The sequence below is a fragment of the Mauremys reevesii genome, linkage group 5, assembly GCF_016161935.1.
Source record: "Mauremys reevesii isolate NIE-2019 linkage group 5, ASM1616193v1, whole genome shotgun sequence".
Lineage (NCBI taxonomy): Eukaryota > Metazoa > Chordata > Testudines > Geoemydidae > Mauremys > Mauremys reevesii.
This window is the reverse complement of record NC_052627.1, coordinates 135,012,987-135,025,562: the sequence shown is the minus strand read 5'-3', so window position 1 is coordinate 135,025,562 and position 12,576 is coordinate 135,012,987. Positions and strand designations below refer to the sequence as shown.

General features: G+C 41.6%; 1 protein-coding gene across 2 annotated transcripts in view; it reads right to left on the bottom strand.

Annotated features, from left to right (window-relative positions):
• Positions 1 to 12,576, bottom strand: part of EXOC6B (exocyst complex component 6B) — a 436,117-nt gene that overhangs the window by 109,598 nt on the left and 313,943 nt on the right. The gene's annotated exons all lie outside the window — the stretch shown is intronic.

The window sequence follows — 12,576 nt, the reverse complement described above, 5'->3', positions numbered from 1 at the left end:
AAGACTTATTCCCTTTTCCTTTAGCTGTAGAGGGATTTTATAAGGAAAACCCATTTGTTGGACAGTCCCTTAGATGGTATTAACTGCCCTTTTTGGGAGAAAGAGAAGTGAGTTGAGATGGGCTGTAGATATTGTTAAAGTCTAATCCCGTTTCCTAGAACACAAGTCAAGACAAACACGCACAAAAGGGGAGAACAGCAAAGACAGAAAACACAACTTCTGTCTTTGGTGTTGACTTTCACTTCCACCCTCAGTGCTGGAAAAACACAGTCCCACAGTACATGGTTTTATCAGCCATTCCGAGACCTGGCAAACTTGTCCCAGCATCAGGCTGTGTGGGGCATTGCTTTTAGCTGGCTCTTGTGTCACCTGCTCACACCAGTGTTGCAGAAGATACAGCATTGGCCAGCTAGGCCAGACTCTTATTAGACAGCAAGAAAAAGGAGATGGATAGGAAAGAGAAGAAATAAGGAGAAGAAGGAAAAGGACACATTGTGGGGGGGAGGAGGAAGGGGAGAAATTCTCACATCTCAGGTGGTGTTTGGGATTCAGCTGGAGCCAGTGGAGGAGGTGATGTCATCTGGATTGCTCTCTTGGCCTGGTCTGGTCAGGATGTCTCTCAGGATCAGGATGTCAAAGGCCCAGTGGTGTCAGAGTGGATGCCAGGGTCCCATGGTGGGGCTAGCAGCCATGAAGGTGAACCTCATTCCTTTCCCTTCTTTCAGTCAGTAATTTTTGTGCTTGTTCTCCAGTTCCCCCAAAAAGTCTCCCCAAAAGGAAGTGATGGGCTGAATAGCTCATCCTTTCATTATTTTGTCCACCAGTTAGGCCTAATTTCAGTTAATTGATTTTCAGTCCCACATTTTTCTTATTGATCTTAACACAGTCCTTGAGTTATATCAGGAGGCCATTTTATTCACAATAATTCAGTCCGTCTCCCTCTCACACCTTTTCCTATCAACATTTATATGTGATTGGAACATTTATCCACTTCCTCACAATTAGGGTAAACTTGTAGGCACAATTATAACACTACCACCTCCTTTCTCATTTCCCTCCTTCCCCACTACTAACACGTTTGAGCATCCAATGAGAAGTTAAATTATATGGCACACTTGTAATTCCTCAAAGGATGGCTAACTATTAATGAGTGTCGTCTGTTTGCACATGCAGGAATTACAGGCAGTTTTAGTTCATCGTAGAATCCTCTCAGTTGCTCTAAGTGACAATGAAATCACTCTCATCCCTAATGTTGGTACATCTGTTGGTGTTAACACAAATACTGGTCTCTCATTCTCCTCCAAAAGACTGACATTTGCCCCAAGGATAAAGATTAAAAGATGGATGCAGCGACAAATGGAGCCCTGAGTATAGTTTTGGTGCTTCTGAATTCAGGATCTGACTCTGGCGTAAAAGATCTGGCTGGTGAGAAAGCAGTATTAGAAGGCGCATTGATAGGGCTAGCACAGGGGTAGGCAAACATTTTGGCCTGAGGGCCACACCAAAGTTCCGAAACTATGTAGGGCTGGTGTAGTGTATGAAATTGCTCCCCGTAGGAATGTGTTACTTACAGGGTACTACTTACGGCAGCCAGTCCTGGTGCTCCGCAAGTAGCACATTCCTATGGGGAGCAATTTAATACACGACACCTGGTGGCTCTCGCAGCCCCACCGCCCAGAGCTCTGGCGGCACGGCAAACTCAGGCTGCGGTGGAGTGGCTGGGGGCTAGCCTCCCCGGCTGGGAGCTCAAGGGCCGGGCAGGACGGTCCTGCGGCTAGATGTGGCCCGTGGGTCATAGTTTGCCCACCTCTGGGCTAGTGACTCCTAAAACCAAGGATTACTCAGCCAAAAGGAAACTCTAATTATGGAGTCAAGTATCAGAGGGGTAGCTGTGTTAGTCTGGATCTGTAAAAAGCAACAAAGAGTCCTGTGGCACCTTATAGACTAACAGATGTATAAGCTTTCGTGGGTGAATACCCACTTTGTCAGATGTCTCTTTCCTTCTTGATATTTTAGAGTAGTGGTTCTCAACCCTTCCAGATGACTGTACCCCTTTCAGGAGTCTGATTTATCTTGTGTACCTCAAGTTTCACCTCATTTAAAAACTACTTGCTTACAAAATCAGACATAAAAGTACAAAAGTATCACGGCTTGCTATTTCTGAAAAATCGCTTATTTTCTTATTTTGTCTGTAGGAAATTTTAGTTTGTACTGACTTCGCCAGAGCTTTTTATGTAGCCTGTTGTAAAACTAGGCAAATATCTAGATGAGTGATGTACCCCCCTCGAAGACCTCTGTATACCCCCAGGGGTACGTGTACCTGTATAACACAGGCCATAGAACTCCCCCCCCCAGCAACATTCCTAGAATATATCCTGTAGAAAAACATCCAATCTTGATTTAAAAATCATCAGTGATGCGCCATCACAACCCTTTGTAAATTGTTGCAATGGTTAATTACCCTCACTGCTAAAAATATATGCCTTATTTCCAGTCTCAATTTGTCTAGCTTCAACTTCCAGATATTGGATTGTGTTAATCATAGAATCATGGAAGATTAGGATTGGAAGAGACCTCAGGAGGTCATCCAGTCCTACCCCCTGCTTAAAGAAGGACCAACACCAACTTTCTTAGCTAGACTGAAGAGCCCATTATTGAATATTTTTCCCCATATAGATACTTTTAGACTGTAAACAAGTCACCCTTTAACCTCTTTGTTAAACTAAATAGATTGAGCTCTGAGTCTGTCACTATAAGACATGTTTTCTAAACCTTTAATCGTTCTCATGGGTCTTCTCTGAACCCTCTCCAACTTATCAACCTCTTTCTTGAATTGTGGGCACCAGAACTGGACACAGGATTCCAGAAATGGTTACAGATGTGAAGTGGGCATGTTTTTTGGGAAAATATGACACCTAGCTGCAATTCTCAGGGAACTGAATGGTGTGTGCCATTCTTTAATGCTTTCTCTTTTGAATGAGCTATGATTAGGATATTGTTTAAGATGTGTAAAGATCATCTGTAGGGATATTAATACTTTGTAAAATACTTGAGTACTATGTGAGACCAAAATGCAAAGCCTTATTCTGTAGTTGGAGATCCTTACAAGAGGAGAAAGGTAAGAAATTATGATGGGAAGGCCGAACAGCGGCATAGCAAGTAGGCTTCTGGAACTTTGGCCAAAGTTTCAATAACCCATTTCACAATTTCCATATTGAACTTGAATTTCCTCAATGACTTTCAAACCCAACACTGTTTGTTGAATTTCCCTTTTAACAGCCAAATTATCAAGGTAGTGAGAATTTCAGAGAATGACCCTCCATCCCCCAAGTTATCAAATTGAACCAAACTGAATCAAATTCAATAAAAACATCCATTCCTCTAATGCTCTGGACAAAGAAGAGCCCGGAATTCCATTTACTTCTTCAAGAGGCAGAACAAATCTGACAGATGTTTCAAGGGGGTGGGCCTGAGCCTTCAGATGCTGACAGGTCTGAGCTGCATCCCCAACAACAGAGAACAACAACTCACTGCTGGATTGCCAGACATTTTAAAGTACAAGAAAGTAAAAGTTTTCAGATGAAATTGGAAGTCTTGTGACAGGAAGGCTGGTATCTGTCAATAAGTAATAGGTAATGTTGGGCATATGTATAGGAAGAACTGAGTTATGGATGTCTAAAAGTTACTTTTCCAAACCCAGACAAAGACATGGAATGGAAAGAGCGGATGATAAGCTCTCTGCTGAATTAAGATGTTTAATATTTGGAAGGGGTGAATTAGCAGCTCTAATGATCATTTTTTCCCCTGAAGGGGAGGTTGAAAAGGTTTACAAACACCAATTGTGTGGTTCTGTATTTCAAAGGACTACTTGGGGAAAAACTGGGACACAGATGGAGGACTGCCTGGAATGAACTCTGGAAGCCCTTTAACAGCAAAGGATTTGACATAGGCTTAGGAGCTTTAAAAGGCAGGAACCAGGAAAGATCTTTGGGACACAGAAGGGAAAGGTGGTGTCAGGAGCGGTCAGAAGTGAATGATTGATAGAGATGTACGGTTTTCTTTTAGTTTTACTGTAATTAAGCTGAGAATACCTTATTATATGGTTTAACTTATGAGACATTCACATGTAGGGATGTTATGCAGATTGTTTCTCTTTGTTTTACTATCATGATCTTGCTGTTTTTAAGAAAACTACTTTTGTACGGGTAATTTCACGCAGACAGCCCATAACCACTCAAGGTCTCAGGAAAAGGCACGTGAGAACTGGTATCCTCTCCTAGTGTGTTGCACAGGGCCATGAGCAGATAAACACAAAGGAAAGCCCAGTAACCAAGGAGAAGATGCAAGTACGGAGGGGTACATGTGACACGTTGAGAAGAAGTCAATGAGGTGTAAGCTATAGAGGGTGGCTGTGACTGATGGCAGGAGCGGTAGAGAAAATAAGAAGAGATGAAGGCATGGATGAGGATTTGAACAGAGGTGAAATTAAGGTAGTGGTACATATGTGCAACACTGCAGAGGTAGATTTACAAATGTAGGAGATGGAAGGGGAGGAGAAGAGCTCATACGAGTAAATAGAAAGGCTAAATCGGTGAAGGAGCTAGAAAATGGTTCCAGGACAGATGGAATGAGGAGTGTACAAGGTTAAGAATCAAATGAGGGTTGCACATAGTGGAGACAAGAGGTCTTGGGTGAGGAAGGAAATGAAACTGCTAAAGAGAAGCCCATCTATCTTTAACAGTCTGCAAAGCTTCCAAGATTTGCTTGAGCAAGGTCTGAAAGGGTTTGTATTTTGACTTGCAATTTTTACATATACCAATACACCACTGAACCATTTCATTATCATTGTAGCATTTTTTAATCCTTTAAGAAAGGTCCCATGAGGAAAATGCAAGTGGAAGAAGGTGGCATTGCCTCTACTGACCAGGGATTCTACTTGTGTTCCCTTTGTGACTCCACACACACCAGTAATTTCACACTAGTGCTGAAGAAAGCAAAATTATTTCAGTGACATGTGAAGCCAAAGGTATGGTTCCTCAATGGTTGAGGTTGGGAGGGAAGGGACTTGCTCCTGTTTTGTCTTCGTAGCATAACATTCGCTGAGAATGTTATTCTCTCTCTCATAACATAACTTGTTATGTATTGTCATAATCCAAATTGTAAGCGCTCTGGGGCTCTGTTTTCTTTACTACATGTTGGGGCCTCAACCAGCACAACCTTGGTGAGGGCTGTTAGCCACTACTTTAACAAAGATTAAATTCCAGCCCCCTTTTCTGGAGTTAAACAATCAGAACGACCTCACCAAAATGCTGTAGGATCTATCATATGCAGAGAGGATGGGATCAGTTAAGGGGGGATTTGTCTGTAGAGATGTTTGGGTCAAATCTTTATATCACTTTCTTGATGTTGGAAGCAAAGAGCTTCCCCCAGCAAAACACAGGGTTTATTAAATTCTCCATGATCGTGTTCTTTGCCAGGAAGGAAGATGTGAGTATAGCACACAGCAACTAGAACACCAACTCTTAAGAGCAAGGAATTTGTCTTCATTTGTTCTGCGAAATGCTCTGCTCATAAGAATGTAAGAGCTGGGTCACACCATGGAACATCTTGCCCAATATCCTGTCTCTGACAGTGGCCCATACCAGAGCTTCAGGGGGAGCATACAGAACAGGGCATTAGAAGTGATTTGTCCCTTTCTTTTACTCCCAGCTTCTGGTAGTCAGAGGTTTAGGGGCACCCCAAGCACGGGGTTGCATCCCTGACCATCTTGGCTAATAGCCATTGATGGACCTATCCTCTGTGAACTTATCCAGTTCTCAACTTATTTATACTTTGGACCTATCACGCTATCCCATGGAAATGAGTTCCACAAGTTAGTTGTGTGAAAAAGTACTTTCCTCATGTTTGTATTAAACCTGATGCCTATTAATTTCATCACAGGACCCTGGTTTTGTATTGTGTGAAAGGGTAAATAATTCCACTGTCTTATTTTCTATCACTTTCCTAACAGTTCCTAACATACTGTTAGCCTTTTTGACTGCTGCTGTGCACGGAGCAGACATTTTCAGAGAACTACTGATGGTGACTTCAAGATCTCTTTCTTGGATGTAACAGCTAACTTATAACCCATCATTGGATATGTATAGTTGGGGTTATTTTTCCAGTGTGAATTACTTTGTGCTTATCAACACTGAAGTTCATCTGCCATTTTGCTACGCAGACATCCAGTTTTATGAGACCCCTCTGTAACTCTTCACAATCTGCTCTGGACTTACTATCTTGAATAATTTTGTATCATCTGCAAACTTTGCCACTTCACTGTTCATCCCTCTTCCAGATCATTAATGCCTATCACCTACACATAAGAATGGCCCTACTAAGGGTCCACATAGCCCAATATCCTGACTTCTGACAATGGCCAGTGCCAGGTGCCCCAGCGGGAATGAACAGAACAGGTCATCATCAAGTGATCCATCCCCTGTCACCCATTCCCAGTTGCCAGTAAACAGAGGCTAGGGACACCACTAATAGTAATATGATACATCGAAGATTAAAAGAACATCAGGCAACTGTTAGCTTTGCATGTTACTAACCTTGGCAGTCTGCACATGAGCGAGGGGAGAGGGCACATAATATTTTGGGCGAAGGCTGTAGTGCTAAATGAATAACAAGGTTTCCACATGAGAAAATCAATGGAGCCAGCGAATATAGTGAAGAACGAGGTGATGAACAGTTGCACTGGGATCAATATAGGCACATTCTGGCATGCTTACTTATTGGGCTGCAGGGTTCTTCAAGCTGGCTGGTACATCTGTGTTTCTTATTGACTATACCCAGGAGTGGTTTGAATGAAAAATTGGAGTTTAATGAAATTTAAAATATAATTTTACTGCCCTTTTAATTTCTCATAAATCAGCAGTTAAAGGACTTTAGAGATTATGGAATTGTTTATTTTATGATCTAAGTATTGTAAAAAACAATCTGGTTTAACAAGCACCGGACTGTGTTACACTGGTGAAAAACACTTTTGTAAGAAAAACAACAGCCTTCTTTTCTCTTTTTGTCGCAATGTCCAAATTTGGGTCATTTGTGGTTCCAACTACCTCAGATATGCAAGGTTTGGAAAAATATCAAAAAGCAGGGGGTCCTAAAACATAAAAAAGAATAGTGTGCATAGAAGTAGGTTAAAAGCCACATATCAAACTCATTGTAAAATTATAGGTTATAAGAACGTCCTTGAAGACAGCACATAGAGCCCTTTGCAAAAACAACAAAAAAATGACTTTTCTATAACAGTGGGCATTTCCTCTTCTATTTGTGGGTCCACAGCTTTTTTGTTTGTTTGTTTTTGCTTATAAAAAAAAAGAGAGGGGGAAAAAAAACCCCAGACTGGAACTGGACCCCTGGGTTTAATTCTGACTACTACAGCACTTGTCTGTGTCCTTGAGCAACTCATTTAACTTCTCGGTGGCTCAATTTACAATATGTAGATAAGAACAGTCATACTGGGTCAGACCAAAAGTCCATCTAGCCCAGTGTCCTGTCTTCTGACAGTGGCCAATGCCAGGTGCCCCTGAGGGAATGAACAGAACAGGGAATCATCAAGTGATCCATCCCCTGTCGCCCATTCCCAGCTTCTGGAAAACAGAGGTTAGGGACACCATCCCTGCCCATCCTGGCTAATAGCCATTGATGGACCTATCCTCCACGAACTTATCTAGTTCTTTTTTGAACCCTGTTATAGTCTTGGCCTTCACAACATCCTCTGGCAAAGAGTTCCACAGGTTGACTGTGTGTTGTGAAGAAATACTTTCTTTTGTTTGTTTTAAATCTGCTGCCTATTAATTTCATTTGGTGACCCTAGTTCCTGTGGTATGAGAAGGAGTAAAGTACTTCCTTGTACTATTTGTGAAGGCTTTTTATGTCTTCATATAAAAGGTGCTAACAATGCAATGTAGTAGTAGTATCATTACTAGTAATAATTGGAAAACATTTCAAAGTGACTGGTGACCTTCTGCAAACTGCAGACATGTCACCTATACCTGCAGACATGTCACTGGTAAAGCTGAACAAAGAACTTCAAACTCTTCAGCAATTAGTACATCTTGGGAAACAGCTTTGCAACTGGGGGAAAAAAAATCAATGTACCTTTATGTGTAGGTCTGGTTCCTTATAAAATTTTCTTCAGTGCTTTGTCCAACCTAATTTTAGAAGTCTGAAGCAATGTGGTTCCCATCACTTCCTTTGAGGGACAATTCACAGGATGACAGATCTCATGATTCACGGGTTTCGCTCCAATCGCTAGCCTAACGTCAATTAGAACCTTGCAGCTCAATTCCTGCTTACCTTGCTCACACCAGAAATTCTGCTGACATATATTGGACTACTCACATGAGTAAGGTGGCAGGATTTGGCCTTTCATGTTTACTAAAATGTATTTAAAGCCCTGAGAATGCTTCCTCTGCCACGGTTTTTAAATAAATAAAAGGTATATTCAGTGCTTTGAACATTCAAAGCACTATCCAAAGAACGCTAAGTACGTTGCTTCTCAGGAGGAATTTGTAGTACAGACTGGGAATCCCACGATGATCATGTCTGGGTTTGCTGGTGCAGTGCTTGGCCCTAGACACCTGCCTGATTATTGGTTCTAGGTAGGTGGGTGATATCTTTTACTGGACTAACTTCTGTTGGAGGAAGGGTCCAGTTTTTGAACTACACAGAGCTCTTCTCCAGGTCCGGGGAAAGACCTGAAGAACTCCTCCCTCTTCTTCTTCCTTCTCCAGACCTGAAGATTTTTTTCAGTACAGTACCTAATCATTATGCGATGACACACACACACTAGGCATTTTTTAAAAATGTGACCATGGACGAAAACTCAAGATCCCATACCACTGAATCCAAAGGGAGCGATGTGTGCTTTGCATATCTGTAAAACCAGCCTTTAATTAAATACCGAGGGTAAGTAATACTTCAGGTGTGGAGGGACAGGAACAAGGCAAACTGCATCACTATTGGAGATGATAAAGCTGAGCTTTGCACCTAAACTGACAAGTAGACAGAATTCTCGCAAACAAATTTATTTTCTTAGTACATTGGCTATCCAGTGGATTGATTTTTGTTTGTTTTTTAGCGTTGCATTAAAATCGTGACAGGCTGCTCCTCAGAGGAGGATTCAAATTATTCACGCTGTCAGCAAAAGCACCAGACAAACAAACAGGAGAGAGGGCTTTTGGTCTTCGAAAAGGAAGAATGACCTACGTCTGCGTTTACCATTCTCAGTGGCAAACAGCAGGGTTGACAGTGATGAATAGGAAGGTCAGGGCAACAGCATCTGTCTCAATTTTCCTGACTGAGATGGCATCTCAGGCCTTGGTTGGGCGGAGCAGGTCGCCTGCCCCTGCTGCTCAGGTTGGCGGCACCTGCTATTGAATGTCTGAGTGCTCCTGATTTTGTCTCGCAGAACAATTGCCTCCAGATCTCGTGGAATTTAAGGAATCGTGCTTTTAAAACCTATATTAAATGTCATCCATTTTCCTTAGTGTTTGGGGGTTTTAAAAGGGAAAAAAAAGCTGCCGCTTAGTGACCCATGTTAACAAATGGGAAGAAAATTCGACAGGGTTACGAAGTCCATTTTCAGCCAAGCAAAAGGAAGCTAAACTATTATTAATGACAGACGCTTCCCATTATTTTCAGCAGCGTAGATTGGCCCTCCACGAACCCAGATGTTGATAATTTGGGACTGAAGACAACTTTTTCAGGGCCATAACCGTTACTAGATTTTTACATGTGGAACTGTTGCAAAATTCAGATACGGTTCACACTGCTTGGGGCCAGATCCTTCCTCAAAGCGGATTCAAGTAAGAATGTTGAGAATTAGGAAAACGTTAAGGATCAGGCCCTCAGACAGAAGAAACTTAACTGGGTAACCAGCCAGGGAACTTATTTAACCTTGATAGTGAATGTCAATGGTTGCTGATTAATTGAAACAGTCTTAGCAACATTTGTGTTTAACGGGAACATTTGGACAGTATCAAATGGTACTCACTTAAAGAGAAGTGACATTTCAAGTTCTGATTTCTTTATATAAGGGTGTTACCAAATAAAGATTATAATAAACAAGCATGAAATGCAATCAACATTTTCTCAGGACCTGGTACTACTCGCACTGAAGTCAATGGCAGTTTTGCCACTGAGTTTAACGCGAGCAACATTGGACTGACAGAATGTCCCAATTCAGAGGGCTCTGCTGTAATGGGATTGTGCCACAGAACTTTTCCAAGACACGTTCCCAATCCTAACATCAACCTTCTGGCTTTCAGGGTCGCAAGAGAGCCACAGGGGTGGGTATTTTGAATTTTCACTTGTGGCATTTTCAAACCCAAGTTGTGTTTTTTGTTTCTGAAGTTAATTTCAAAAAACCAACAACTATTTATCAGCCCATGCAGAGGAAATTTACATTTGCATCAAGCAGTGTATCTGCTGCAGAGGTGGATCATTTGATATTTTCACAAATGCCCAGGGATGTAATGACAGATACATTACATGGCATGGAGCTGAAAGTTGGCATATAAATGATCACTCTCAGGCAGTAATTTTCTCCTAAAAAACCCTAGTGGCTTTGTTAAAACATCTTTCCGCTGCAGTTGCAGAAAATCTGGGATGAGGTTTCAGGTCTTGTGTTTGGATCCTCTGACTGAACAATTGCTTGATTTTATAATACGAAATTTCACAGAAAATTAGTCTGTACTGCGAAATGGTGACTTTGTATATTCGTAAATAATTTGAAAATATCCTTATAATTTAACTTGGAAAAAATGTCAATGGAGCATGTGCACAGTATTTTACCTCTGCTATGAAGGAAACAAAATGGTTCCATCGGTTCTGCACTGCATTTTACTAACCCCTGTGTACACCAAGATAAGGAATTACTTGGAGAAGGCTTTGGGCCTAATGCAATGTTTACACCCACTTTTTAGCCAGGCAAACTGAACTGGTCTTTACAGGAAGTTTTCCTGAGTAAGAGTTCAGTAAGGACATCAGGATTCAGTCTATGATGTATATAGATTCACACGCATTCACGTGACACCTGGACATTCACATTGTGTCTGTTTCACTGACACTGCACTGCATGCCAAGAAACCCTAAGCTTGATATAGTGGCAAATTCTGCTCTCTGTGTAAATCCTCAACCTTAAATTAATCTGCACAGGCGTCACTGAAGTCAATAGGGTTGCACAGGGCATAATCTGGTCTGGAAAAAGCCCATTACTGTAGGGATGATGCATGAGAAGGAAAGAACAGAGATGGAGCATCACAGCCCAAGTTGAATTTGTGGGGCTGGCAGTTAGAGAAATCTTACTTTGCTAACTGAACAAACTATACACTGAAATCAGTGGGACACAGTGATTACTTAATCCTGCAATGTCATTTTCACCAAGTCACTTTTTTAGGGTAGAGGTGCATTTTAAGTCAAAGATCTAAGGCTTTTTACAGGGTATGTGCAGAATTATGCTGCGTACCATCAATATAGTCTAGGTCTACTCCTATCTAGTCTCCTCACTGCGAAATCAAATCATTACAGAGAATAATTAGGCAAAGCATCATAATCGCTTAATGAGGAGAATGATTAAACTATTATCCATGCCTGCAAATCCTTGGTGTGTGCTTTACATCACCTACTGCTATACCACCCAGTACATTTTTTAAAATGTTCACAACTTATTCTGAATGCAAATGTCATGGATTCAAACAGTCTAGGAAGAAGAAAGACCTATCAGGTAACCAGCCCATCTCCTTGCCAATGCAGGATTAGTCCCTTCAGCATCATGTCTAGTGTTTTGCCTAGTCTTGTTTTAAACACTCCAAGCAATTGGCCTTCCACAGCTTGTCCACCTAAGGAGTGGGTGGATCGGCTTATGTGGCCTGCATCTTGCAGGAGGTCAGACTAGATGATCATAATGGTCCCTTCTGATCTTGAATTCTATGATTCTATGATTCAGAGAATTTTTTGCCCTGCCAGGTGAATGCCATTGAATAACAGTGAGATACTGTTATTCAAAGGACAAATAGGAAATTAAATGCAAATTGTTAGCCAAATATCTACCTATTAGGCATAGCACACACCACATTATTATTGTAGTACATACAGCATACGGGCAGTTATGTTCACAGAAGATATTACTCCTTTCCCACAATGTTGTTCACTTCCATTCATGTAAAAAGTAATACCCATGTAACCCTTTGCACAGCTGAAGTCAGCAGTGGCACGGACAGATACAAAACCCTGTGAAAGGCAAGATGCCTGAATGGTGTGTCCTAGTACAGGTTGGGATGTACCTCTGTGGCCTAACTGGTACTTGGAAGGCAGTATTTAAAAACAGAGATAAGGAAGAAACTGGGTGGATACAAGAAAACAAAACAAAAAGCTGGTTGGTGGTTTAAGTCTTGGGTGCAGAGTTCTATCTAAACCTCCAAACAACCCTACTATAGATATAGCAAATTTAAAGGCATATTTTTTGAAGCACACTTTCTGTTTCAGGCGAACTGAACACCGTGAGAATTGCTTCCCAGAAGGAAT